The sequence below is a fragment of the Manis pentadactyla genome, chromosome 12 (assembly GCF_030020395.1).
Source record: "Manis pentadactyla isolate mManPen7 chromosome 12, mManPen7.hap1, whole genome shotgun sequence".
In the NCBI taxonomy this organism is placed as follows: Eukaryota; Metazoa; Chordata; class Mammalia; order Pholidota; family Manidae; genus Manis; species Manis pentadactyla.
Window position 1 is genome coordinate 22,357,312 of NC_080030.1, and position 26,293 is coordinate 22,383,604.

The window sequence follows — 26,293 nt, forward strand, 5'->3', positions numbered from 1 at the left end:
TGCATAGCATCCCAGGCAAATAATTGTCTTGCCATGGTTGGTATTATAACAGGGAAGTTTTCTACTCCTTTTACTCTTCTTCTGGGACTCTTATAATGCAAATGTTTGGATGTTTGATATTGTCCCAAAGCTCTCTTAACTTATCCTCATTTCCTTTTTTTCTTTCTTATTTTGTTCAGCTTGAGTACTTCCTATCACTGCCTTCCAAGGCGCTGACCTGGTCTTCGGGACCCTTCAGTCTACTGCTGATTCCTGCTCATGTATTTGTCATCTGGTACCACTCCCTATCATGGCTCATAGGTGATATACTCATTAATTTAATAAAATGTTGGCTAATTGTTCTCCAAAGCAACTACATAGGTCAATAATTCATTTTATATCATGAAGGATCTTTGTTTTACCCATATGCTTACTATCATTTGTATAGGTTGATCAAATTTTTACCAACTTGGTATGTGTAAAATGATCTAATTTTTGGTTTGGGTTTTCCCAACAGCTGACAAGGCTGAGAATATCTTTGGAAATGTGCCTACTGTTTAGTGGCTGCCAAGAGGCCGAGCCCATGTGGGTGGCACAGCGGGGGCAGGACCTACTGGAGGTAAGGAAGGCTGCAGCTGGCTGGATCACGGCCTGGCTCTAGAGCAGCAAATGCATACTGTCCCTCAGGGAGGAGACAGTGGGGAAGTGGAAGTAGAATGGAGCTAACTTGAGTTCAAACCCTGTACAGAGCTCTTTTGTTTCCAGGAGACTGGGGCCTAGAACAGAAGCCGGGGAATGAATCCTTCATGCTTGACAAGCACAGGATTCATGATGGCCATGGGATGTAAAGCCAGGGGCTTCCTCTTTCCCTGAAGGCTCTGGGGAAGCAACGGGGGAAAAGAGTTGCAAAAGAGACAATGGGTTGTTGAAATACATGAGCCTGTTCCCTACAGGGGGGAAAATTCAATAAATGTTGGGGCTGTGTGGAATCACAAGGTGTTTGCAAACCCACTATAAACATACACCTCACATATAACTTACATGTGTACATAATTTATATGGTACTGTTAAGATAGGACACTTAACCATGTTCTGTGGGGCAGGCATGGGTCTAAGCCTTTTTCTCTTAGGTAATGCCTTATCCTCACCCTTGGGGAAATTTAGTAATGTGGTTACCCTAGATGCATAAAGTAATTGTCTTTTGTTTAATCCATATCATTGGTTCCAAAATTCAGTTTGATGGTAGAGTTTGTGTTGGGTAAAAGGGATCTCCCCGTCAGTGGTTTGCTCTGATGCACGTGTCATGATGCTATGGAACCCTGTCTGACTTACATCATAATGGCCCTACTGGTGTACGTAAGCCCTGGCCAGGCCAGTGAGTGAGTGAGTGAGTGAGTGAGTGAGTGAGTGAGTGAGTAGAGAGCCCCTTCAGTTGTTTGTTGTTCTTGAATATACAGACCTGCTTCTTGGCTGTCATCACTTGAACCTCTGGCAGCAGAGTTCCAGGGAGGAAGGCACCTGATTTAAAGTCATTATCTGGAGTGCAGAGCCATGAAGCAAAAACAAAAAAGGAAACATCTTGAAACCACATGTTCGGAGAAGGTGGGGCATGTGAAGCCCCAGGATGAAAAACAAGCAAACATCATAAAAGAGTTGGCCAAAACCAACCAGGTAAGGCATTTAAGGGAATATTTTACCATTTCTCTTACTAAAGCCTGCTTCTTCTGTATTTTATTTTTAAAGCCCACAGAGCTACCAGAGACAAAGATAGAGGCATGTGGCAGGAGATACTTGGGAATTCAGTCAATTGAAGCAAGGAGCCACTTTCACATCTTCATCAGGGCCTCTTTCCCTCCCTGCTAGTGTCTGGCCCACTTCATTCTCACTCTCACCCTGACCTCCACCTTCTGTTAAAATTACAATAACATCAAGGTACTGGCTGACTGGTAACATCAAGGTACTCATTGATATCAAGATGTAGTCCTTCCAAAGAGCAGATCCATTTTAAAAGGAAACTCTTAAAGTTAGATCAGTTTTGTAAAAATCAAACGGGCTAACATAATCATTTTATCATTTATTCACCTGATCCTGTACACAAGGTACACTGCCAGCCACCTTACATAAATCATTTCAAATTTTCCAACAAATTTTTAATGTCAGAGTCATAACTTAACCCATTTAAGACAAAAGAACTGGTTTCAGATCTCAACCCTGTGAACATACTAGCTCTACTACCATAGGCAAATTATTTACTAAAAAAGGAATTTACCTCCTATACTATCTGTAAAGTGCATATTCCCATTTGTTCAAAAACAGTAAATTAAATGACCAAGATGACACATCAGATTTAAAACCAGAACCCAGTCTAGGCTTTATTCTAGCCACACACACCCTTAACTTCACATCAAATCAATCAAAAGTTCTGCCTATTCTCATTGCCAAGGGTTTTCCAAATCCATACTTTCCTCTTCATTCCCCTGCCACTGCCAAACTCAGTACCAGGACAATTTCAGTAGCCCCTTATCCAGTGTTCAGGGTTCTAGTCCTTGACCCCCATAAAGCCAAGTCACGCTGCAATCTGATTGTTCTCCCTAAAACTTGATGATTGCATTCCTCCATTTGAAGCTTTTTAGTGACAGGCAGCCTAGTAAGGAAAAAGCATGGTCTTCAGAGGTTCAAAGTCTAGCTCTGCACTAGCTCTGTGGCCTTAGGCCAGTTACTTAACCTCAATGAATCTCAACTGCTTCCTCTATAAACTGGGAATAACAATCATACCTACCTCTTAAGCTTGTTATAAAGACTAAGTGAGCTAATATTTGGGTAACAGTCAGAAGTGGGCATTGCCATAATAAGCACTATAGAAGCTTCTTCTATTGGTATCTCTGTGGCATTTGCAGTCCTTCATGATCTGCCAAACTGCCAGCCTCTGCAGGCTCCTGCTCCCCCACCCTCTTTCTTGCCCTTTGAGCTCCATGAACACCAAAAATTCACCCACACTGGCCTCGCACACATTCTCAGGGAGGAACGCATTGCCTTTTCTACTTGGCTGACACCTTATTCTTCAAGACCCAGCTCTGGCAACGTCTCGTGCAGGAAGGCTTCTCTGTCCATCGACTCTTATGACCCAGTTTAAGTTGCTTCTTGTGCTCCTGCAACACCTTGTACTTGCCCCTGGCATGGGTCAGCACGTTGGGAATGCACAGAAGGCTCTGTCTCCCACATTAAACATCTTGCTTCTCATAAGTCCTGTGTTAGCCTCTATAATGCTGACACCCAGCTCTGTGCCTGGTGCTTAATAAATGCTCATCAAAGTTCACTGATCCCTAAACTTTTGCTCCCATTGCCCAGTTAGAACAGAGAAGTTGCTAGTATGATTATGTGGCCCTGCCTAACTTGCCTTTAAATCATACTATATCTCACATATCTCCAATTCATGCTATAACGATAGCTTTTTGATAAAAATAAACCAATAAATCTTGATTGGCTCATAGCAGCCTCATATCAGCACATAACAGATTAACCCAGAGGTAGAGTGGGATTCACCTACAGAACAGCCAGGTAGACTTAGGTATGCCTACAGGGATGATGTGATGGGTGGAAATTGAGCATTTCCTTCACATTTCCCAGGCTGGGCAGCTGAACTTCATTTGGTTTCACAATTGAGTATGATTTTGAGCAACAAGAAATTGAATCTCCTCAAAATTATATTAATCTGAAAGCTATCCTTCTGGGCCCATTCACCAAGTTTTTGAAATTCTCAGCTATAGGAAGAAAAACAGCAGGGAATCAGCAGTTATTAAATGCCTGAATGTCCCAGACCTCAGACCCATTTCACCATCTTCACAACACTTCCAATGGAGTCCTGTAAGCCCCAATTTTTAGAGGACAGGGCTGAAACTCAAAGAGTGTTGGTAATTTGCCAAAGCACATGCTGCTAGAAAAATAACAGGACTGGGATTACACCTACCATTGACACAAACTTGCCAGGAATTCCAGAGTTTACAGGGACATCTGGTTTTGAGGACTGGATGCAGTGTGGGGCGAAGGCAGGGGGATATTTTTAATCATGTTCCCAATTACACACAGTTGCTCTGGCTAAATCTATTAAGAAAAACCCCAGTCAATCCCAAGATGGTGGAAGCAAACAGATTAACCAAAAGCTGCTCATTCTTTTTGCATTTACAGACCTTGTCCTGAAAAAGTGACCAGGGCAGATGTTTCTTTCCCATCCCCTAATATTCAACAGTTCTTAAATATATTTGCAAAAAGCTCATAAGCTTCTTAAAAGAAGGGCCCATGCCTTAGTCAAATTGAACCCTAAATTCCTTTTGTGATGTATGGTACATAGCCTAACAGATATGTGTTGGGTGAGCAAATGAACAACTGTGACTAACAACTTATCTCCACAGCTTGATTTCTGGTATACAGATGCCACCCACCACATAGCTGCTAACATGACAGTTGACTTTTGAGTTAGTGAAAAGGAATCCTAGTCCATCCAGTCTGCCTTTGAGCAAAATAAAATACACTATGAGCAAGTCCTATGCAAATAATCAAATGTGTCAGATATTCATAGTTTGGGAATCTTGAAATTGATAGGGAAGTACTATTTTTTTTAATGGGACCAAAGTTCACTCTGTGAGAGACAATTTACAGTTCCAAACAGACTATTGAAGCCTGCCAATAGAGATGATGAGCTCAAAAGTGGCCACTCCACTGCATCTTATGTTTGCTCTGATCTACAAGAATGACAATTACCTACATCTGCCATCTCTACAAGCCAGCCCCTGGTAAGGACTTAATGCATGTGAGCAGGCATGGATGGCTTAGCCACACTCACCCCAGGCAGGTAATCAGCCAGAGCTCAGGTGCTACTGGTGACTTCCAACACCACATTCTTGTATTTGAAGTCTTACGATACATAAAAGGAGACCCAAATAACAGTGCTCACCTTTGAGATGTAGGAATATAAAATATATACTAAATAAAGAATTCTCTATGAAAGAAATTCTAAAGCAGTGCAGTAGAATAAGACCTAAATCCAACAGGAGAGAATTCTCAAATGGCCAAAGATACAGAAATGAGTCCTTATGGTCCCAGACAGAAATAACAGGAAATCAGAATTTATTGAGCACCAAACATGGCCAGGCACGTCTGGGCCCTGGGGCAATGAAGCCCAGTGATGAATATCACAAATCAACACATAATCTAGAAAACAAAATGTGTTTTTATACTTTCAAACATTGGTAATTTTATGTACTAAGGGGTCCTCTGCTAATTCCCCCAGCCTTGTCACCCCAGAATTTACCTTTATTGAGATCTTCACTGCTCAAAACACTGCTAAGCACTAGTTCTTTCTCACTTGCTATTTCATGCCTATCTGCTACCTAACCCATTGCTAAAATTAAAAAAGCCTTCTCCTGGCTGGGACAAAGATCCTGCAATGTCATATTTCAGAGCGGTAGTTTACTGCCACTCATCACAATTTGATTGTACTTATGATACTGTTATAATAGCCTTCTTAAATATAAACTCTATTGAAATTAAGGAAAAACATGCAAGACAAGTAAACAAAAATGCATTCTTTTTCTGGCTTAATGGCTTAAAAAGTAGCAGGCTATTATTTGTGGTTGTTGTTGATCACCGTGTTTTTGCTGTTTTTGCAACGGGTTGTGAAACAAATACAGAAGTAAATAAATGGAGCGAACGTATTCAAAATTAACATGCCAGCTTTTCACCCTTTCTAATTAATATATGGATGTATGCTTTCTATTTTTTTATAAATTCTTAGAAATAGACAATTTAAAATATACCTACAAGACTGCAGAAATTAGTAGTGTGTTATGGACTCTGCTTACCCCAAGGTTCAGCTGATATTTCAATTCCTTCATCTAAAAGAAATCTCCCCTCCACCCTATCTACCCCTTGGTGACTGTCTTGATTTACTTCACAGCCAGGTTTTTCAAATGTATGCTTCAATTATAACTTCACACTCTTCACTTTACTTCATTAATATAGACCTTACCTAGTTATTTGTAAGAATTCAGCTAATTCTTACAAAATATCTAGCCCAAGCTAAAATAAATTTTAGCTGGCCAATTTTGTATAATTTGTTTGAACAGCAAGGTAAAAATGAAGTACTATGTTTTCCTAAATATCCTGGTAATTTAGACCAAAAAGCTAGTTGCTTGACATGGATGTGGATAGTAGAATAAATCACTGTGACAGAAGAGACCTATGCAGGTGGCATCAAATAGGTCCCATCAGCCCCCCGCCACCCCTTCCCCACTTTGGTCCTCTAGGCTTCTCCTAGCCTGAAACAATTCTGACTCAAACAGAGGTCTACATTCAGATCCTCACAAATAGTGTGTTTTTCACTTTGTCTTATGCCAAGATACTTCTTTGCTATTTTCATCAACAACGAAAGTGTTTAACTACCTATAAAAATTACCTTATCTAATTAGGACATGATTTCTAGAAATTGGTCCAAATTAGCCACAGTTGTGGGAAAGCCACATAATTAGATAGTTACCTTCCTCAGAAATATAAATATGTAAAGTGATCTATGCAGACAAGAACTGTTTAAAATCTTGTCTCCAAGTACTAATTATATAGATAATTTTATTTGCATATTAATTATATGTGTTACTTCATGTCAGTCAGTAACAGAAGAGGGCTCTAAGAACAGAAGCATCTGGTTGGACCCAGGCACTAGCCTGAATAAAACCACATAATGGGCTGGTTTGACACAATGATTTACTTAGACACCCTTCATTAGACAGTACATATGAAACACTTTTTAGAGCATCTGTGTGTGACATTTTAATTTTCAGAAAATTAAATTACTAAGATTTGATTTTAAAGTACCAGGTTTGCTTCCTCTTTTTTACACTTTTACAAAATCATAAAAGGCTAAGTCCAAAAAAGCAAATAGTATGTATATACTAACATACATGAACAAATTGGTAAATAAGTGTCTGAAGGGAAGCGCATCCATCAGACGGTGCCTGAAGAAGCAGAAGCCATATTTAGATGGAGCAGATAAAAACCCCACTGTTTGTAATAATTTTTAGATATTTGTATTTTAGATACATTTTAGATTATCCTTAATTTGATCAAAAGATAAAATTAGAAAATGAAGTTATTAATGAAAGGAATTCAGAAAACAGCTATTAATATCATAGTAGAACTCAAATGATACAATTAAGTAAAATCTTATTAAATCAACATAAGATTATGTGAGAAATGCAAAAGAGATCTACAGTAAACTGACACAGTGATCAACACTTCATATTAGTGTCTAATGACCAATATATTGTTTAGTCAGACACAAATTCATTCTGCAAGTATATACACAGTTCCATCACATCACTATTCAATCTAACAAATCATTCTCTTGACTCATCCCATTCATTTTTCCTTCTGCTCTACATTTTTATGTATTACTTGCCCAAGAGTACAACGGGTCATACTGATACCTGTTACAAATGTCAGAGATGTTGGTCATGGTGGAAAGCAGAACTCCATGACAGATAAGAATGTGAATTTCAGAGTGAGGCTGTCTGGGTCCAGTCCAGTTTAAACCACGCATTCGATTTTTTTTTGGTATCATTAATCTACGACTACATGAGGAACATTATGTTTACTAGGCTTCCCCCTTCACCAAGTGCCCCCCACAAACCTCATAGATATTTAACATTGAAAATTTATTTAACTTTTATCCACCTCGTTTTCATCATCTTTAAAATAATGGTTCAAAGAAGCTTCATGAAGACTGGGACCATAAAATCATTCCCTGCCAGGTCTCTTTACTACAAGTAGAGGAAAACCAGTTATACAAGTGCTTACATGAGTGCATGCGTGCACACTCACACATTCACACATACACACATGGCACAAAAGAGGATAGCTAGAAGCTATCACCAGATGCTCTCTTTCCCTCCTAATAAATTAGTGCCTTAACATTTATTATCCAACACAAAGGTATGACTCAAGTATTGGGAAATCCATGTCAATAAATGTCGAGTTTGATACAAGGTAACCCATTTAGGGAGCTACTAGAACAAATGGGATCTTGTGTAAACTGGAAATCATGCTTTTTGAGTAACCCGCATCCTGCTGGTGTGCAGGCATGGGGAAAAGGGAGCGGTCCAGACCAGCCCATAAGGCACCGTCACAGTGACTCTGCCTCCCTTCCCCAGGGCGCGCACACACATACACACACACACACCGAGTCTATGGCAGTTGTATATACTGGCCCAAAGTTCTCCATCCTTCTTTGTTACTCTAAAAGTATCAGAAGGAGGGAGTCTTGAAATCATCAAAATAGAATTCATCTTGCCTCTTCCCTAAACTTCTTACCTGCTTTCTGACCTTGGTTCTGACAGGTTATATTGATACCTGTTACAAATGTCACAAGACTTCCTGGAGAGCTGGTCATATGGGCAAACATTGCACAAGCCTTACTGCACAAGAAGACTAACTACAGGGCTGGGGACAGGACACAAGGATTTTGCTCCTTGTGATGGAGGCATTGTTTTATAATAAATGGTCACAGCTAGAGTACTGAAGCCAAACATCTCTAGGTTCAATTACGAGCCACCTTATTTTACCAGTTATGTCAGCTTCGGAAATCTACCTAACCTCTATAAAAATGGGGGTAATAATGGTACCAATTAGTAGTGTTGATGTGAGCATTAAATGATAATATGTAAACACAGTGTTGAGCAGAATGCCTGGCACATATGAAAAGCTCAACAAACATTAGCCATTTACATTATTAAATAATTGTTTATCCTTTCTCTTGCTGACAGGGACTAGAAATTAAACCTAAGGCTGGAAATTAAGAGCTAGGGCCAAATGTTATTTTCATGAGCCCTTGCATGAACCAGCGGCCAGTCTTAAGCAGATGAAACCAAATTACTTTCTCTCAGATATTATTTTGGCACTCTGAGATTTGCTTAATTTGTTAAAATAAATTCCTAAATGTAGGTGTCTGGCATGGTTCTGATTTCCTCGTGCAGCTGCTTTGTGGAAAAGTCGTATTTCAGCTCACACGATTTTCTTTTGCTGCTGTTATCACAAGATATAAATTGATATGTGTCAGTCTAAAAATATTCTTAGATACCAGCTTCCTGTGACTAATACTGCCTTAGGTCACAAATCAACCTCTACGACCATAAAATTTCTCTTTCACCTCATTCCTCCACTTCTATTAATGCAGATTGAGCAAAAGCCACGTGCTGTTCTTTGGAGCTTAAAACAGTTAACTATGTGTGTAGTGACCACCCAAAATATAATTTCCAACCTTCTCAGGCCTTGTATGAGTTTTACTACAAAGTGTCCCACCTGATTCCAAATTTGTTGTCACAATGTTTTTTCTCAGAAATCCCAGGTTTATCGTAAGCCAAAAGCCAAGCATAGAGTTAGATATAATCTGCATAATAATGTGCTTGTCAGTGAAGTTAATGAAAATCAATATTCATGAACAGTACTTGGTATCATGTGCTAAAAAATCTCTAATTAGGAGTATACCTTCTTTATATTCTGCCTCGAAACTCAGATCAGTTAGTCAATCAGCAAGAAGGAACCAAGAAGAGTGGGCTCTGCCAGTGTCACAATTCATTATGACAGGAAATGTAAGAACTCAGAGTCAAACAACCACACACTACCAAGGCCTGGTCCAAAGACATGCTAGTCTGTGAAGGAGTCATCAGTTTTGTGAAAGAATTATACTGAGGTTCACTGGGTGCCTATGGCTTGCCAATCACTTCCCATCTTTCACTTCATTTCATTCTCATCACAGTCCTGGCTGGCATGGTTGGTCCCATTGTAAAAGTGAGTAACTGAGGTTCAGAGAAATAGTTAACCCACCCAAGGTAACACTAAGCATTAAGTAGCCAAACCTGGGTTGGAACCCAAGAGTGTCTGACCACAGAGCCTCTTCCCACTAAATCACTGCTTCCTCATTTGATAGAATTTATTGAAGTGAAAGAGTGCACGATACTGTCCTAAATGACTAGAATGAATGCTAAATAATAGACTGCATCTTCCCATCTAGGACTTACTGCTAACAGATGGAAAATACATAAGCAACAAAAGGTGGGTAATGCCTTTTTTATATAGAATCAATAGGAAAGAAGATAATCCAAATGAGGAAATTTTCAGAAAAGGACGACTTCAAAGAATCCATTATTTTAAATATTCTCACTGAAGCTACAGTGCTCTACCCTGCAAAATGAAGTATACTGAATATAGGTTATGCTTGGTTGAGAATGTAGCATTACCAACATGCCTGCATGCAGTGCTGTAAGACGATAATAACCTCAACAGTTATTTAAGTCACTAAAATATACTGGGTCATTGGGATTGACACCAGAGGACCACTATGACTTCAGTGTTTGCTAAGTCATGTTTATGTAGTTTTATCCAACGCATTCCTTCTAGGTTAAACAAGCTCTTTATAAGTGTATCTAAAATAAGTTGAACAATGTTTTTTGTGAGGGTGTTGGTAAATCTATATATGGTTATACCATAGTATTTAACATATTAAGGAACCTAACAACAAGTTTTATTACAACCATGTATCAATGGGCAATAATAATTTGATCCTATCAATAGAGCCATATGAATTTCAAAGTGGCAGTCATTATTCTTCATGGTAAAAGATGAGTTTTCTTGCTAAAACCAAAAGAAAAAAAATGCCTTCTTTCACCACTATTATTTTCCATTATTTAGAGTTTTGTCAATGCAATAAAGGGGGAAAAATAGCTATTGGAGAAAAGTTTGACTTTGGTAAATAGATTAACCAATTTTTTGCAAAATACAATGTTTTGCAGAATATACAGAAAGCCCTAAAGACATAACTAAAAACATCTTAGAGTAAAAAAATCATTTTTAAACCAATAAAGTGGTTAACAGATAAGTATAATCAAAGCAATGTTTTTAAATATATGAATAATAAGCAGTTCATATGTTTAATGGGGGAAAAGCCACTCACAAGAGTAACAAAAAATACAATGAATAAGCAAAAAAATAAAATTTTACTGAAGAATTTGAATCACCTATTTTATGGTCCATTATTAACTATAAGATTCTTCTCAAATTTATTCATAAATTGACATAATTCTAATCCAAAGCACAGTTTTTCTCTAACAATTCCATTAATTTCTAAAATGATTCTGACAAAGCATTTATTAAAAACAGGTGAAATTCCTAAAATTTTGTAAAAAGAATGGAACATTTTACTAAAGACTAAAATTCAGTATTAAAACTGTAGTTAAATATGGTTTAGTTCTTATACAAGAATAGGAAAACAGATCAAAGGAGCACAATAGAAAATTTCAAAACAGACAAAATACACAAAAAAACGTATGCATCTGATGACAGTGGCATTTTTGAAACATAAATGTTCAAGTCAGGCATACTTGCGTTCAAATTCCCAACTCCACCACACACAAATTGTGAGGATTTAAACTTTTTGAGCAACAATGTCCCATATGTGAGATAGTGAGAATATTAGCAAGATAATATAATGCATGTAAAGCAGCACCTGGCCCATATTAAGCAAATAGGTGTCCAAGAGAAAACGTCAGGCCGTTGCATGTGCCAGTCGCAGGAGAGGCAGAGGAGTGGTAGGTTCAGGGAGAGTCCAGAATTAGAGACACAAATATGGGCAACCATCAGCTCACAATTAAAGCCATGGTTTCAATAAAATGATAACTCAAGAAGAGATGAAAGTACAGCAGAAGGAAGAGGTATAAGCCTTCTGGTCGCCAACATTAGCCCCCCCAATGATTCTTCCCGCATCTCAGTTCTCCTCCTCCAAACCAGCCTACCCATTTTCTAGCTCTGTAACCATGGGCAAGTTATTTAAACACTTTGTGCCTCCATTTTCTCATCTGCAAAATGAGGATATTAATCTCATGTGAAGATTAAATGAGTTAATGTACATGTGATTTGATCAATGACTGGCACATGGTGAGTGCTTACTATTAGTGTTATTACTCATGTTTTTTCTCAGCTTTCCAAGTGCGAGATGGTCAGTATATTTGTGCATAAGAATATCCATTGCTGCCCGTGTTGTGTGTATGTGAATATGTGTGCTTTGGAGAAAGTTGGGGAGTGACAGAACAGTGCTGACCAATATCAATATAAAGCAAGCCAGTGTACGATCTTAAATATTCTAGTAGCCACACTTACAAAGTCAAAAGCAACAAGCGAAACTAATTTTACCAATATATTTTATTGAACCCAGTATATCCAAAGTATTACTTCAAAATGTAATTAATATAAAACTTATTTGCGAAATATTTCACATGACTCTATGCTAAGTCTTCAAAATCCAGAGTAAATTTTACACATCCAGCAATCTCTATTTTTGGACAAGCTCTACTTTTTAAGTGCTCTATAGCCATGTGTGGCTAGACTACCATGTGGAACAGCACAGCTCTACATAAGTGGGAAGATCTGAAGCCAGACACATGACATGTCTAAAAGGGATAGTTGGAGAATAATGAAGAAATGGGGCAAACTTGATCTAAGAGAAAAAGGAAGAGGAATTTTCTGTAAATGAAAGATAACTTTTTCTTTCTGTGGTAAATGTGTATTTTATCATTTTCCTGTCAAACAGAATCTTGATTCATGATCTGCAAAAAGAGATTGAGAAACAGTTTGATGTTAAGGAAGATATCCCAGGCAAGCACAACTGTGCAAAATACAGTAACTGGGACAAGGTACAGAATAAAATGCCTGTACTTTAAAAAGAAATGTTACATCCAACATTTCTTGTCATTTAGTTTTCTTTCATTCAAATTCCTCAAAATTGGTTTTGCTCTTAAGATTGTTGCTTGGATGGATAAAATGGTGCAGAAGTGTCCTGAAATGGTCTCTCATATTAAGATTAGAACTGTTGAGGATAACCCACTATATGTTCTTAAGGTTAAAACAATTTAAGAACTACTGATTCTTATTACTGTTGAAAAATATGAGTTCAAAAGTTACTTTGTGACACAATTAGCTAATTCTGAGATAATAAAAAGTCTTATTTTTTTTGAAGGACATATTGTAAACACCCATTCAAGAACAGAAATGACAGGTGGTTTTAGATGGAACCAAAAAAAATCCCTGAGTAAACCATTTGTCAGACACTGTGGGCTGACCAAGACCGGTATTTTGTTCCATATCTTTATTGTAAGAGTTTATTATGTCCCTGATGTATAAAGCAGTTTTCCACCCATTAAAACTCAGTGAAACTGATGGCTGAATGTCATGAAGAAAAGAGACATTTAAGTATTACAGAATTATAGGATCCCGGAACAGTAAGTGGGGCACTTCCACCTGTTATTGATGGAGAATTCCCTTCTATAAGCAGGCTGACAACTGACGTTCAGCTGCCGCTAATTTTTACATCCTAAGATGCTCCTAAATTTCACATCCTAAGATGCTCCCTGAAGCATCCCCTTACTACCTGGGAAGCCCTTCCTTACCCTGAATTCTCATCCACTCATTCTCTCCAACCACCCAAAACAAATCAAAACTCTCTTCAAAATGACAGCCCTGCAAATATCCAGCCACTACAAACTCTTTTCCATTTCAGGCTAAGCATCCTGTTTATGAAGCCAGAAAAATAATTATTTTGTGACTTTAACTCTAAAAGCAACTCTGACCTTAGGAAAAAGTTTTGAAAAATATACCGTGTACTAGATTATGAATTATGTATAGACATAAGGATATGGCCCTCCCTGAGAACAGTATGTGCATAAAAAGTTATTCATTCAACAGGGGACAGGGGAAAGAGTTGCTTTGAGAATATGAATGAGTTATTGGACAAAAAGGGATCAGTGTGTGAGTTCAAGCAAAATAGTATCTGAAGTCTATTTTTAAATAGATGGGGACAAAAGAAGAAAGAAGAAAGGTTATTTTTATGGATTGTGGCATTCATGCACGAGAATGGATCTCCCCAGCATTCTGCCAGTGGTTTGTCTATCAGGCGAGTGAATTGGAACACACACAATTCTCCTTCCATTGTCAAGACTCCAGCACTTCACTGAGCAGCAACACCCCTTTCCAAATGAGTGCAGTTCCACTTACCTAGAAGAGCCCACATCTGGTGCCATCAGGAAATAAATGCTCTGGATTTTACTCATTGTTGCAGTTTTTATAAAATTGACACCTTCCTTCAAACTCCTTGACTCCAGCTGACAGTTTATAAAATTAAAAGAAAATTTTTTTAGCTATAATATGGATTCTCCTATATTTAAATATGAAAAATCTGAAACTATCCATTTTACAACCTGCAAATGTGGTCTTTCTTCAATGAGCTCAGAGTACAAACCTTTAGTTCCTGTTTAAATATTTAATTGGACGTGAATGCACTTTGAATTTTCCTACTTAAATTTCCTTTCTAAGTAAAAAATAACTCCCCTTTTTAAAAGGCAAATCCACTCTATAAATTTGTTCTTCTCACTCCATTGTATTCTGACCCCTACTATCTTTTAATTTTCCCTTTGCCACCAGCTTTCTGCACACAACATGCTGATGGAATATGCATGGCAATGGCTGTCTGGGCTCCCATACTCTCACTAGGAATGAATCTTCCAGGGACTGATGTATCCTGCGGTGTTTTAGCTCTTCAGCTGAGGACTGAGGGCTCCGCTTACTCAGCCCACAAAGGAACACACGTGAGAGGGTATAAGAAATCTCCTGGCTCTGGTACACACATACCTGGGAAACATTTTCCAAGAATGTTAAGAGAGATTTCAGGTAGCCATAGGAGTCCAGATAACTGGAGAAATTTCAGTCCAATGTGAGACCAAAATTTTGATTGGTCAATTTAAACGCTTAAGTTTTTTATTAATTAAACTAATACTTGACTTATTAATAGAGCATTTTGAGGAATTTTTTCTTTGATCCTATACATAATTAATTTTGAATCCTCTCCAATATTTATATTTTTGCTTATAATTTGTGCTTATCCCTATGCTTATCTTTACCTAAAGGATGTGAGGAACAGACTCCATTTAAAACAAGTTGTACTGACAATTTTTCACTTGGCCTCCATTATTTCTATGAAACGTATCTTGCATGCTTTATTCAGAATGCTACAAGTCTTAATAATTAAATGGTCATCTAAAGAATGTTTAGTTCAGTTAATTTCAGTAGTCTAAATAAGTGTCATCTTTTTCTGTCACCTATATGGGTCACCTATTTTTAGGCAGTTTAGGGAAAATATGTTTGAAATCATGTGACCTTGGCCAAATGACTTAAGGAGTGGTAGTTTTTACTATTATGACCACAGTCTTCCACAAACTAGCTAAAATGTACACCAATATGTTAATTTTCTCCTACCCTTACAGGCAACTGAAACTTATGGAAAAAACAAAATTATGACCAAACTCCTGTACCAAATGAATTTTTATGTTCTTCCTGTGTTCAGTGTTGATGGATTTATTTGGTCATGGACACAGGTACTACTCTGTATTTACTGACTTTAATGCAGATTGATTGCTGAGTATTAAGTTTAAGGTTTTTTTTTGTTTAAACTTTAATTTCAGTTAATTCCAATTCAGAAAAGTATGTTTTTTAAAAAAATCTCAATTTCAGACTGAAGCAAGCATGATTTCCTAGTTGCAGAGGGACCTGACCTTGAAATAATTTTTTTTTCTGCGCTTGAAGCTAATAATGTGCAAAAGTGAAATAAAGCAGTAATTATAAAGGAAATTTGTTATAAGATATAGCAAAAGCATATTCTAGCTAAGAATAAAAGTCATTTAAAGACATTATGAACATATTGACTCCAAAAGACATTGTATTCCATCAACATGGGGTGGAATTTGAGGTGGAACAACTGTACAAAAAAATATGCAAGATCCGTGGATGTTTTGTTGCCCTTGTCTAGCTTGGATTAATACTTAGTCTATAGGCACAGACCTGATCATCTACATTTGCCCTCTTACAGCACTAAGTTATGTTTTCTACCTTTATCTTGCATCTACCTACCACCTCAGCATTTTATTTAAAAAAATAATAATAAGGGAGAAATGTGGGATTCAGATATAAATAAAGTATAAAAATCAAATGAATAATCATATCTGACTTGATTGTTTATAGTTCATGATGCGTGATCAAAACTGAAAGTTTCTGTGATATGACTGCCCTTGCACTGTTCACCATGTAAGAACTTATTCACTATGTAAGAAATTGTTTGTTATGCTTCAGAAGATTGGAGACTGTTGAGAATCAGGCTTGGGGTGGGTTAATGATTATGTATTGAGTCCCCTATACAGAATTTTATTGTTGTTAACAACCATTTGATCAATAAATATGAGAGATGCCCTCTCAAAAAAAAAATATGCAAGAGTGACACAGATATCTGTTTATCTGTCTTTTTAAAGGATTATTCATTGCCCTGATATTGCTAAATAAGATTAATATGGAACTTTCAGTATTATTAAATTTATACTATGCAGTAATAACTATGTTATGATCATTACTATACTGTTATATTTATATATTATCACATCAAGTTCCTTTCTGAAAATTATGCTTCAACAGTCACAATTTAACTTGTATTATATCTGAATCTATAGATGGTGAAAGATAAAATGAACTTATGATTTAAATTTTAGGTAACTTCAGAACATCATTGGTCATTTTCTATTACTGCGAACAAAAGAACAGTTTTTAAAACTAACAGAACTTTTTAATCAAGGTCTTAGAATGTTAATATAAAAAACAAAATTTCTGAAAATATTACAAGTTATAAGAAAACAATATAGTTTTCTTTATATGGGCCTCAGGTTAACTAGAAATATTTCAAATAACTGCAGAGAGGATCTCAAATGATCAAACTGAAAAATGCAAACTGATTTGGTGTAAACACTTCCATCATTCCATCCCACAGAACCGCATGTGGAGAAAACATTGTTCCAAGAATCAAAACTCCAAATGCATTGGCACTGACCTCAATAGGAACTTTACTGCCTCATGGAACTGTGAGTAGCAGACTTGATGTCAAGGAAAACAGCTATAGAGTGCCTAGACACCAAAATGAGTTAAACTTTTTTCAGAGAAGATAGGTATTCCCTGAGTGAGTGTTAATTTTCTAATCTAAAAAGTGAAAGATAATCATCAGTATCATAGAATTCTTATGGATATTTTGTTGTGTGGGAGGAAGTGGGGGATGGGGTTGTTTATCAAACTATTCCTTACTTAATATATCTAGCTTGCTAAAAATCAGGCACATTCCACACAGGCAAAAATTTAAATAATCTGAAGAGAGGTCTCTGGTCCTGACTCTTCCTGGTCTGAAAAAAGTTGAGAAATACCAGTGGTTAAAATGAACATATGGATAGTTATTCAGATTTTAGTGAAAAGAAACATCTGAGAAAAGGATTAAAGATGGTGGTGTGAGAGGTGAGACAGAGGCTTCCTCCAAAAACTGCATATAATACAAAAATATAATAAATACAACTAACTCTGAGAGAGCAACAGGAAAGAGGACTGCACCAGACTGCACACACCTGGAGAAAACAGCAGACCTCACCGAACAGGGTAACATACCAAAGCTGTGGCCTGGCAGGACCCAAGACCCTCCCCCACCCCAGCTCACATGTGGGAGGAAGAGAAACTGAGCAGGGAGAGAGTGGAGGCCTGGGACTGCTGAATACCTGACTCCAGAAATCTGCTCTGGGAGCACAAACCTACATTTCATGGTACTTTCATCATACTCCCATGATTTTGGGGTTGGAAAGCTGGGGCAGGCAGAGTTCCTGGGGAGACTGGGATTCCAGCTGCTTGTGGAAAGTAGGCATCCATATCCAGCTGCTCTGGGACAAAAGCTTATACCTGTGTGACCAGCCCACTAGTTCAGGCAGTGGAGGCAGGCATAGCAGCCAGGTAGCAGGACACTTTCCTCCCCCCAGGCACCAGTACCACTCCCCTGCAACCCTTGACATTGCTTCAGGGGCTGAGCAGCTCCAGAGAGTAGAGCTTCTGGACACTAGAGGGTGCCATATACAAATATGAAATGCCAAACTTGGTCCAGAGTAAAATTATTAATACAACTCCTGAGAAAGATTTAAATGACATGGATGTTGTAACTCTTCCTGAAAGGGCATTCAAAATAAAAATAATTAACATGCTAATGGAGGTACAGAAAGATATCCAAGAACTCAGGAATGAATTCCGGTCAGAGATCCAATCATTGAAGAACACAATATAGGGTATTAAAAGCAGGTTGGACATGGTGGAGGAGACAATAAATGAAATAGAAACCAGAGAAGAGGAATACAAAGAAGCTGAGACACAGAGAAAAAAAAGGATCTCTAAAATGAAAGAATATTGAAAGAACTGTGTGACCAATCCAAACAGATCAATATTCACATTACAGGGATACCAGAAGAAGAAGAGAGAGAGAAAGGGATAGAAAGTGTATCTGAGGAGGTAGTTGCTGAAAACTTCCCTAATCTGGGGAAGGAGTCTCTCAGGCCATGGAGGTGCACAGATCTCCCAACACAAGGGACCCAAGGAGGACACCACCAAGACATTTAGTAATAAAAATGGCAAAGATCAAGGATAAGGACGGACTGTTAAAAGCAGCCAGAGAGAGAAATAAGATCACATACAAAGGAAATCCCATCAGGCTATCATCAAACTTCTCAGCAGAAACCTTACAGGCCAGAAGGGAGTGGCATGATGTATTTAATGCAATGAAGCAGAAGGGCCTGGAACCAAGATTACTTTATCCGGCAAGATTATCATTTAAATTTGAAGGATGGATTAAACAATTTCCAGATAAGCAAAAGCTGAGAGAATTTACCTCCCACAAACCATCTCTATGGTCTATTTTGGAGGGACTGCTATAGATGGAAGTGTTCCTAAGGTTTAATAGCTGTTACCAGAGGTAATAAAACCATAGTAAAGAAAGCAGAACAGCTAATTACTAAACAAATGTAAAATTAAGTTAACTACCCCCAGAGTCAATCAAGGGATAGAAAAACAGTACAGAATATAATACCTAATATATAAAGAATGAAGGAGGAAGAAAAAGGAGAAAAAGAAAAGAACCTTTAGATTGTGTTTGTATTAGCATATTAAGTGAGTTTAGTTAAACTCTTAGATAGTAAGGACGTTAACCATGACCTTTGGTAACCATGAATCTAAAGTCTGTGATGGCAATAAGTACATACCTATTGATAATCACCCTAAATGTAAATGGACTGAATGCACCAATCAAAAGACATAGAGTCACTGTATGGATAAAAAAACAAGACCCACCTATATGCTGCCTACAGGAGATTCACTTTAAACCCAAAGACATACACAGACTAAAAGTGAAGTGATGGAAAAAGATATTTCATGCAACTAATAGAGAGAAAAAAGCAGGAGTTGCAGTACATGTATCAGACAAAATAGACTTCAAAACAAAGAAAGTCACAAGACATAAAGAAGGACATTACATAATGATAAAGGGGTCAATCCAACAAGAAGATATAACCATTATAAATATCTATGCTCCCAACACAGGAGCACCTACATATGTGAAACAAACACTAACCAAATTAAAAGGGGAAATAGAATGCAATGCATTCATTCTAGGAGATTTCAACACTCCACTCATTCTGAAGGACAGATAAACCAGACAGAAAATAAGTAACGACACACAGGCACTGAACAACACATTAGAACAGTGGGCCTAGACATCTACAGATCTCTACACACAAACACAGCAGAATACACATTCTTCTCAAGTGCACATGGAACATTTTCAAGAATAGATCATACACTAGGCCACAAAAAAAAACCTCAGTAAATTCAAAAAAATTGAAATTGTACCAGCCAGTTTCTCAGACCACAAAGGTATGAAACTAGAAATAAATTATGCAAAGAAAATGAAAAATCTGACAAATACATGAAGGCATAACAACATGCTTCTAAATCAATGGATCAATGACCAAATAAAAACAGAGATCAAGCAATATACGAAGAGAATTGACAACAACAATTCAACATCACAAAATCTGTGGGAAGCAGCCAAGGCCGTGCTAAGAGAAAAGTATATTGCAATACAGGCCTACTTCAGGAAAGAAGAACAATCCCATATAAGCAGTCTAAAGTCACAATTAATGAAACAAGAAAAAGAAGAACCAATGAGGCCCAAAGTCAGTAGAAGGAGGGACATAATAAACATTAGAGCAGAAATAAATAAAATCAAGAAGAATAAAACAATAGAAAGAATTAATGAAAATAAGAGCTGGTTCTTTGAGAAAATAAACAAAATAGATAACCCCCTAGCCAGACTTAACAAGAAAAAAAGAGAGTCTATATACATAAACAGAAGCAGAAATGAGAAAGGAAAAATCACTATGGACACCAAAGAAATACAAAGAATTATTACAGAATACTATGAAAAATTATATGGTAAGAAACTGGATAACCTAGAAGAAATGGACAACTTTCTAGAAAAATACAACTTTCCAAGGCTGACCAAGGATGAACGAGAAAATCTGAACAGACCAATTACCAGCAATGAAATTGAACTGGTAATAAAAAACCTACCTAAGAAAAAACTCCTGGGCCAGATAGCTTCACTGATGAATTTTATCAAACATTTAGGGAAGACCTAATACACATCCTCCTTAAAGTTTTCTGAAGAGTAGAAGAAGAGGGAATACTTCCAAACTCATTCTATGAGGCCAGCATCACTCTAATACCAAAACCAGGCAAAGACACCACAAAAAAGAAAATTACAGACCAATAACCCTGATGAACATAAATGCAAAAATACTCAACAAAATATTAGCAAACCAAATTCAAAAATACATCAAAAAGATCATCCATCATGATCAAGTAGGATTTATTCCAGGAATGCAAGGATGGTACAACATTCGAAAATCCATCAACATCATCCACCACATCAACAAAAAGAATGAAAACCACATGACCATCTCCATAGATGCTGAAAAAGCATTTGACAAAATTCAACATCCATTCATGATAAAAACTCTCAACAAAATGGGTATAGAGGGCAAGTACCTCAACGTAATAAAGGCCATATATGATAAAACCACAGCCGACATCATACTTAAAAGCAAGAAGCTGAAAGCTTTTCCTTTAAGATCAGGAACAAGATAAGGATGCCCACCATCCCCACTTCTATTCAACATAGTACTGGTGGTCCTAGCCACAGCAATCAGACAACACAAATAAAAGACATACAGATTGGCAAGAAAGAAGTCAAACTGTCCCTGTTTGCAGATGACATGATATTGTACATAAAAAACCCTAAAGAACCCACCCCTAAACTACTAGATCTAATATCTGAATTCAGCAAAGTTGCAGGATACAAAGTTAATACACAGAAATCTGTGTCATTCCTATACACTAACAATGAACTAACAGAGAGAGAAATCAGTAAAACAGTTACATTCACAATTGCATCAAAAAGAATAAAATACATAGGAATAAATGTACTCAAGGAAGTGAAAGACCTATACCCTGAAAACTACAAGACACTCTTAATAGAAATTAAATAAGATACCAATAAATGGAAACACATCCCATGCTCATGGATAGGAAGAATTAATATTGTCAAAATGGCCATCCTGCCTAAAGCAATCTGTACATTCAATGCAATTCCTATCAGAATACCAACAGCATTCTTCAATGAACTAGAGAAAATCATTCTAAAATTCATATGGAACCACAAAAGACCTCGAATAGCCAAAGCAATTCTGAGAAGGAAGAATAAAGCTGGGGGCATTACACTCCCCAACTTCAAGCTCTACTACAAAGCCACAGTAATCACGACAATTTGGTACTGGCACAAGAACAGACCCATAGACCAATGGAACAGACTAGAGAGCCCAGATAGAAACCCAACCATATATGGTCAATTAATATATGATAAAGGAGCAATGGATATACAATGGGGAAATGACAGCCTCTTCAACAGCTGGTGTTGGCAGAACTGGACAGCTACATGCAAGAGAATGAAACTGGATTATTGTTTAATCCCATACATAAAAGAAAACTCGAAATGGATCAAAGACTTGAATGTAGGTCATGAAACCACAAAACTCTTAGAAGACAACGTAGGCAAACACCTCCTGAATATAAACATGAGCAACTTCTTCCTGAATGCATCTCCTCGAGCAAGGGAAACAAAAGAAAAAATGAACTCATGGGACTACATCAAACTAAAAAGTTTCTGTACAGCAAAAGACACCATCAGGAGAACAAAAAGGCATCCTACAGCATGGGAGAATATATTTGTAAATGACATATCCAACAAGATGTTAACATCCAAAATATATAAAGAACTTACATGCCTCAACACCCCAAAAGCAAATAATCCGATTAAAAAATGGGCAGAGGATATGAAGAGACAGTTCTCCAAAGAAGAAATTCAGTTGGCCAACAGACACATGAAGAGATGCTCCACATCACTAATCATCAGGGAAATGCAAATTAAAACCGCAATGAGATATCACCTCACACCAGTAAGGATGGCCAGCATCAAAAAGACTAAGAACAACAAATACTGGTCAGGATGAAGAGAAAGGGTAACCCTCCTACACTGCTGATGGGAATGTAAATTACTTCAACCATTGTGGAAAGCAATATGGAGGTTTCTCAAAAAACTAAAAATAGAAATACCATTTGGCCCAGGAATCCCACTCCTTGGAATTTACCCAAAGAATACAACTTCTCAGATTCAAAAAGACATATGCACCCCTATATTGATCACAGCACTTTTTACAATAGCCAAGATATGGGAGCAACCTAAGTGTCCATCTGTAGATAAATGGATAAAGAAGAGGTGGTACATATACACAATGGAATACTATTCGGCAGTAAGAAAGAAACAGATTCTACCATTTGCAACCACATGGATGGAGCTGGAGGACATTATGCTCAGTGAAATAAGCCAGGCGGAGAAAGACAAATGCCAAATGATTTCCCTCATTTATGGAATATAACGATGAACAAAACTGAAGGAACAAAATAGCAGCAGACTTGGAGACTCCAAGAATGAACTATTGGTTACCAAAGAGGAGGGGTGTGGGAGGGTGGGTGGGGAGGGAGGGTGAAGGGGATTGAGGTGTATATGTTTAGTACACATGGTGTGTGGGATCACACAGAGAACAGTGTAGCCCAGAGAAGGCACATAGTGGATCTGTGGCATCTTACTACACTGATGGACAGTGACTGCACTGGGGTATGGGTGGGGCTTGATAATATGGGTAAATGTAGTAACCACATTGTTTTTCATGTGAAACCTTCATAAGAGTGTATATCAATCATACCTTAATAAAAATAAGTTTAAAAAAAAGCATCTGAGGTAAAGAAAACTGAAATAAGTTTAATGGAAATGCAATGATAGGCAGAGAGGCCTGCTAAATCAGATGACCCTGTTATTGCTGCATAAATGACTTTATCTTTTTATACATTCAAGGAGGAATTACCACTACCCCAATTCAGAAAATTTTTCTTTTCACAAATTTGTTGAAAATACAGCCTCAGTATTTTACTCTATTCTACCATAATGAATATGGTAATAGCAACTATCCCTCACTGAGAGCCATCTGCTGAAAGAGGTTGAAAAAACTCAGGCTCAAAGAAGGTGATTTACACCAGTCCCCAGTGAATTAGAGCTGGGGTTGAATTGAAACGGATCTATCTGGCTCCAGGCCCTGGGCTGCTTCTGATGTATTATTCCTGTGACCCTGGGAAATAGAAGGAAAATAAACAATTAACAAGGCTAAGAATAGTCCAGTGGGTTAAGTTTGTTACACACTGAGTTGTGTGTACAAAGCTAGCTGCAGTGGCTATGACACCAGAGACACTGAGGCAGCCCTACAAGCCTGGGAGACTAAAGTGTTTAAAATACTTTGTGAATTCACACCAGAAGAGGAAGGGGCTATACTGATGAAGAGCAGACTGTGATCTACCCATCCGTGTCTTCTACAGCATTTCCCAACACTAAGGACCCATGTGAGGATATCTATCGGGGCCATGCACCAGAGTCGGAGAAAGAGACGAAAGCTGTTACTGACTTCATTTGAAGCCACCTAAAATCACTCAAGGCCTACATCACCTTTCATTCCTACTCCCAGATGCTACTGTTTCCCTATGGATATACAACAGAACTGCCACCTAACCACGAGGACCTGGTAGGTAGAAAGAAGTTTTTTGTTTATGCATTGACACCACCATGGACTTTCAGTCTGTTCTTCATTAACAACATGTGTTATGTTGAAAGAATTTCACATTTTAATACCAAAGAAAAGAAGTAATGAACTTTTCTTTAGAGTTATAACCATAATCCTTAATTTTTCATGTGATGAAAGTATAGAGATGATGAGATATTTCAATGTGATTCTAAAATAAAACCAGTGGGAAGAAATGTCTAGACAATCCAGGGTAGAATTGCATCACTACCCAGATCATTACATAGTTAAACATTTACTGTGGGTCATATTATAAAATCACACACAGCAAAAGTCGAACAGAACAGCAGAGGTATCTGTGATTCTGTCCTTAAGACACCAGATTTAGGAGGATCCACTGGATTGTTACCCTGGTGACCAACTGGGAAATGATATTATTTTACTCTCTAAAGAAAGATGAATGCTGGAGAAGCTTCCTCACTAAATGCACTGCTTCCAGAACTCTGATTCACTAAGCATACCTCTCCCTTTATATTAAAAATAATCATGTTAGCTTTAAAAAAAAAGCCCTCCACATACTGAGTCCAGTGAATCACACGAACTGGCAGTGTGAATGAATGAGTATCCATAAAAAGGAATAAACGTGTTTAATTGTTGTAAAAAAAAAAGAAAGAAAGAAAGCTGATAAAGTTCTCTATCCCAGATTCCATGTGGGCTGGCAAATATACTCAGTAAAAGATGTGGTTCAAATGCTACCTCATCAAATTTTTAATTTTTATAAAGAGGTCACAATTGTCATTCTCACTTCAGTCAACTGTATTCAGCACAACTGCATTTCATTTGAGTTGGGGCAGAGATTTGAACCAGTCATTAAAATAATTTATGAGTATACAACAAAGAAAATACACAAGCAATAGCTAGCCCACAGAGTCATCTATTTAACCAATCTGGTTGGGAATCTGAACCCATGAGTTTGATTAATTTATGCAAAGATATAGCAATGCAATTTCAATCTGCCCATAGGAAAATAGTATTATGGATTAAAAATTAAAAATATACTCAATCCACTTTATTTCTTTGTTACACATGTTTTACATATGAACTAAAATTAAAATCTTCATTTAGAGTACAAATATGATAGTGACTATATTCCATTACAGCTCATTCCTCTCATCATTCCCAGGAAAAACACTAATATGTATAAAGGTCATGAAATGCCACTCTGGAAGAGAAACTCTAACGGAACTATTTTTAAAAGGAGTCAACCACCTTTCTGCCTTTGGCATGCTGAAATGAGATGCAGAGAAAGTCCTACAGCAATGCAGACCATATAAAGAAAAAGGAAGGAGGAACATGGGAAAAATGGACTTTGGAAAAGACAACTACCTGAAGCCAAAAGCAATCTGAGAGGAAGAAGAAAGAATATGTTTTTTAGGAGGAAGGAAGGGAGAAGAGAAAAGAAAGGGTAGAAACACAAAATGAGACAAGATATTACTGTTTATAACTGATATCACATTTAGATCTTCACAATGACAATATTTCTTACTGAAAATAAATTTCTCTTTATTTTGATCTTCAAATGCAAAGAAAACTAGTAACACTGCCTTTTTTTTTTTTTAAATAATTATTTTTTATTGAAGGGTAGTTGACGCACAGTATTACATTACATTAGTTTCAAGTGTACAACACAGTGGTAGAACATTTATATACATAATTCGAGGTTCCAGCTATCACCCTACCAAGCTGTTACATTATCTTGACTATATTCCTTATGCTATACATTACATCCCGGTTACTTATTTATTTTACCATTGGAAGTCTGTCCTTTTTTTTTTTTTTTTTTTTGTGAGGGCATCTCTCATATTTATTGATCAAATGGTTGTTAACGACAATAAAATTCTGTATAGGGGAGTCAATGCTCAATGCACAATCATTAATCCACCCCAAGCCTAATTTTCGTCAGTCTCCAATCTTCTGAGGCATAACAAACAAGTTCTTACATGGAGAACAAATTCTTACATAATGAATAAGTTACATAGTGAACAGTACAAGGGCAGTCATCACAGAAACTTTCAGTTTTGCTCATGCATTATGAACTCTAAACAGTCAGTTCAAATATGAATACTCATTTGGTTTTTATA

General features: G+C 37.3%; 1 pseudogene; it reads left to right on the plus strand.

The window, feature by feature from the left end:
* Positions 1–1,530: 1,530 nt before the first annotated feature.
* The window catches only part of LOC130679763 (mast cell carboxypeptidase A-like), a 39,607-nt pseudogene continuing 14,844 nt past the window's right edge, over positions 1,531–26,293 (plus strand).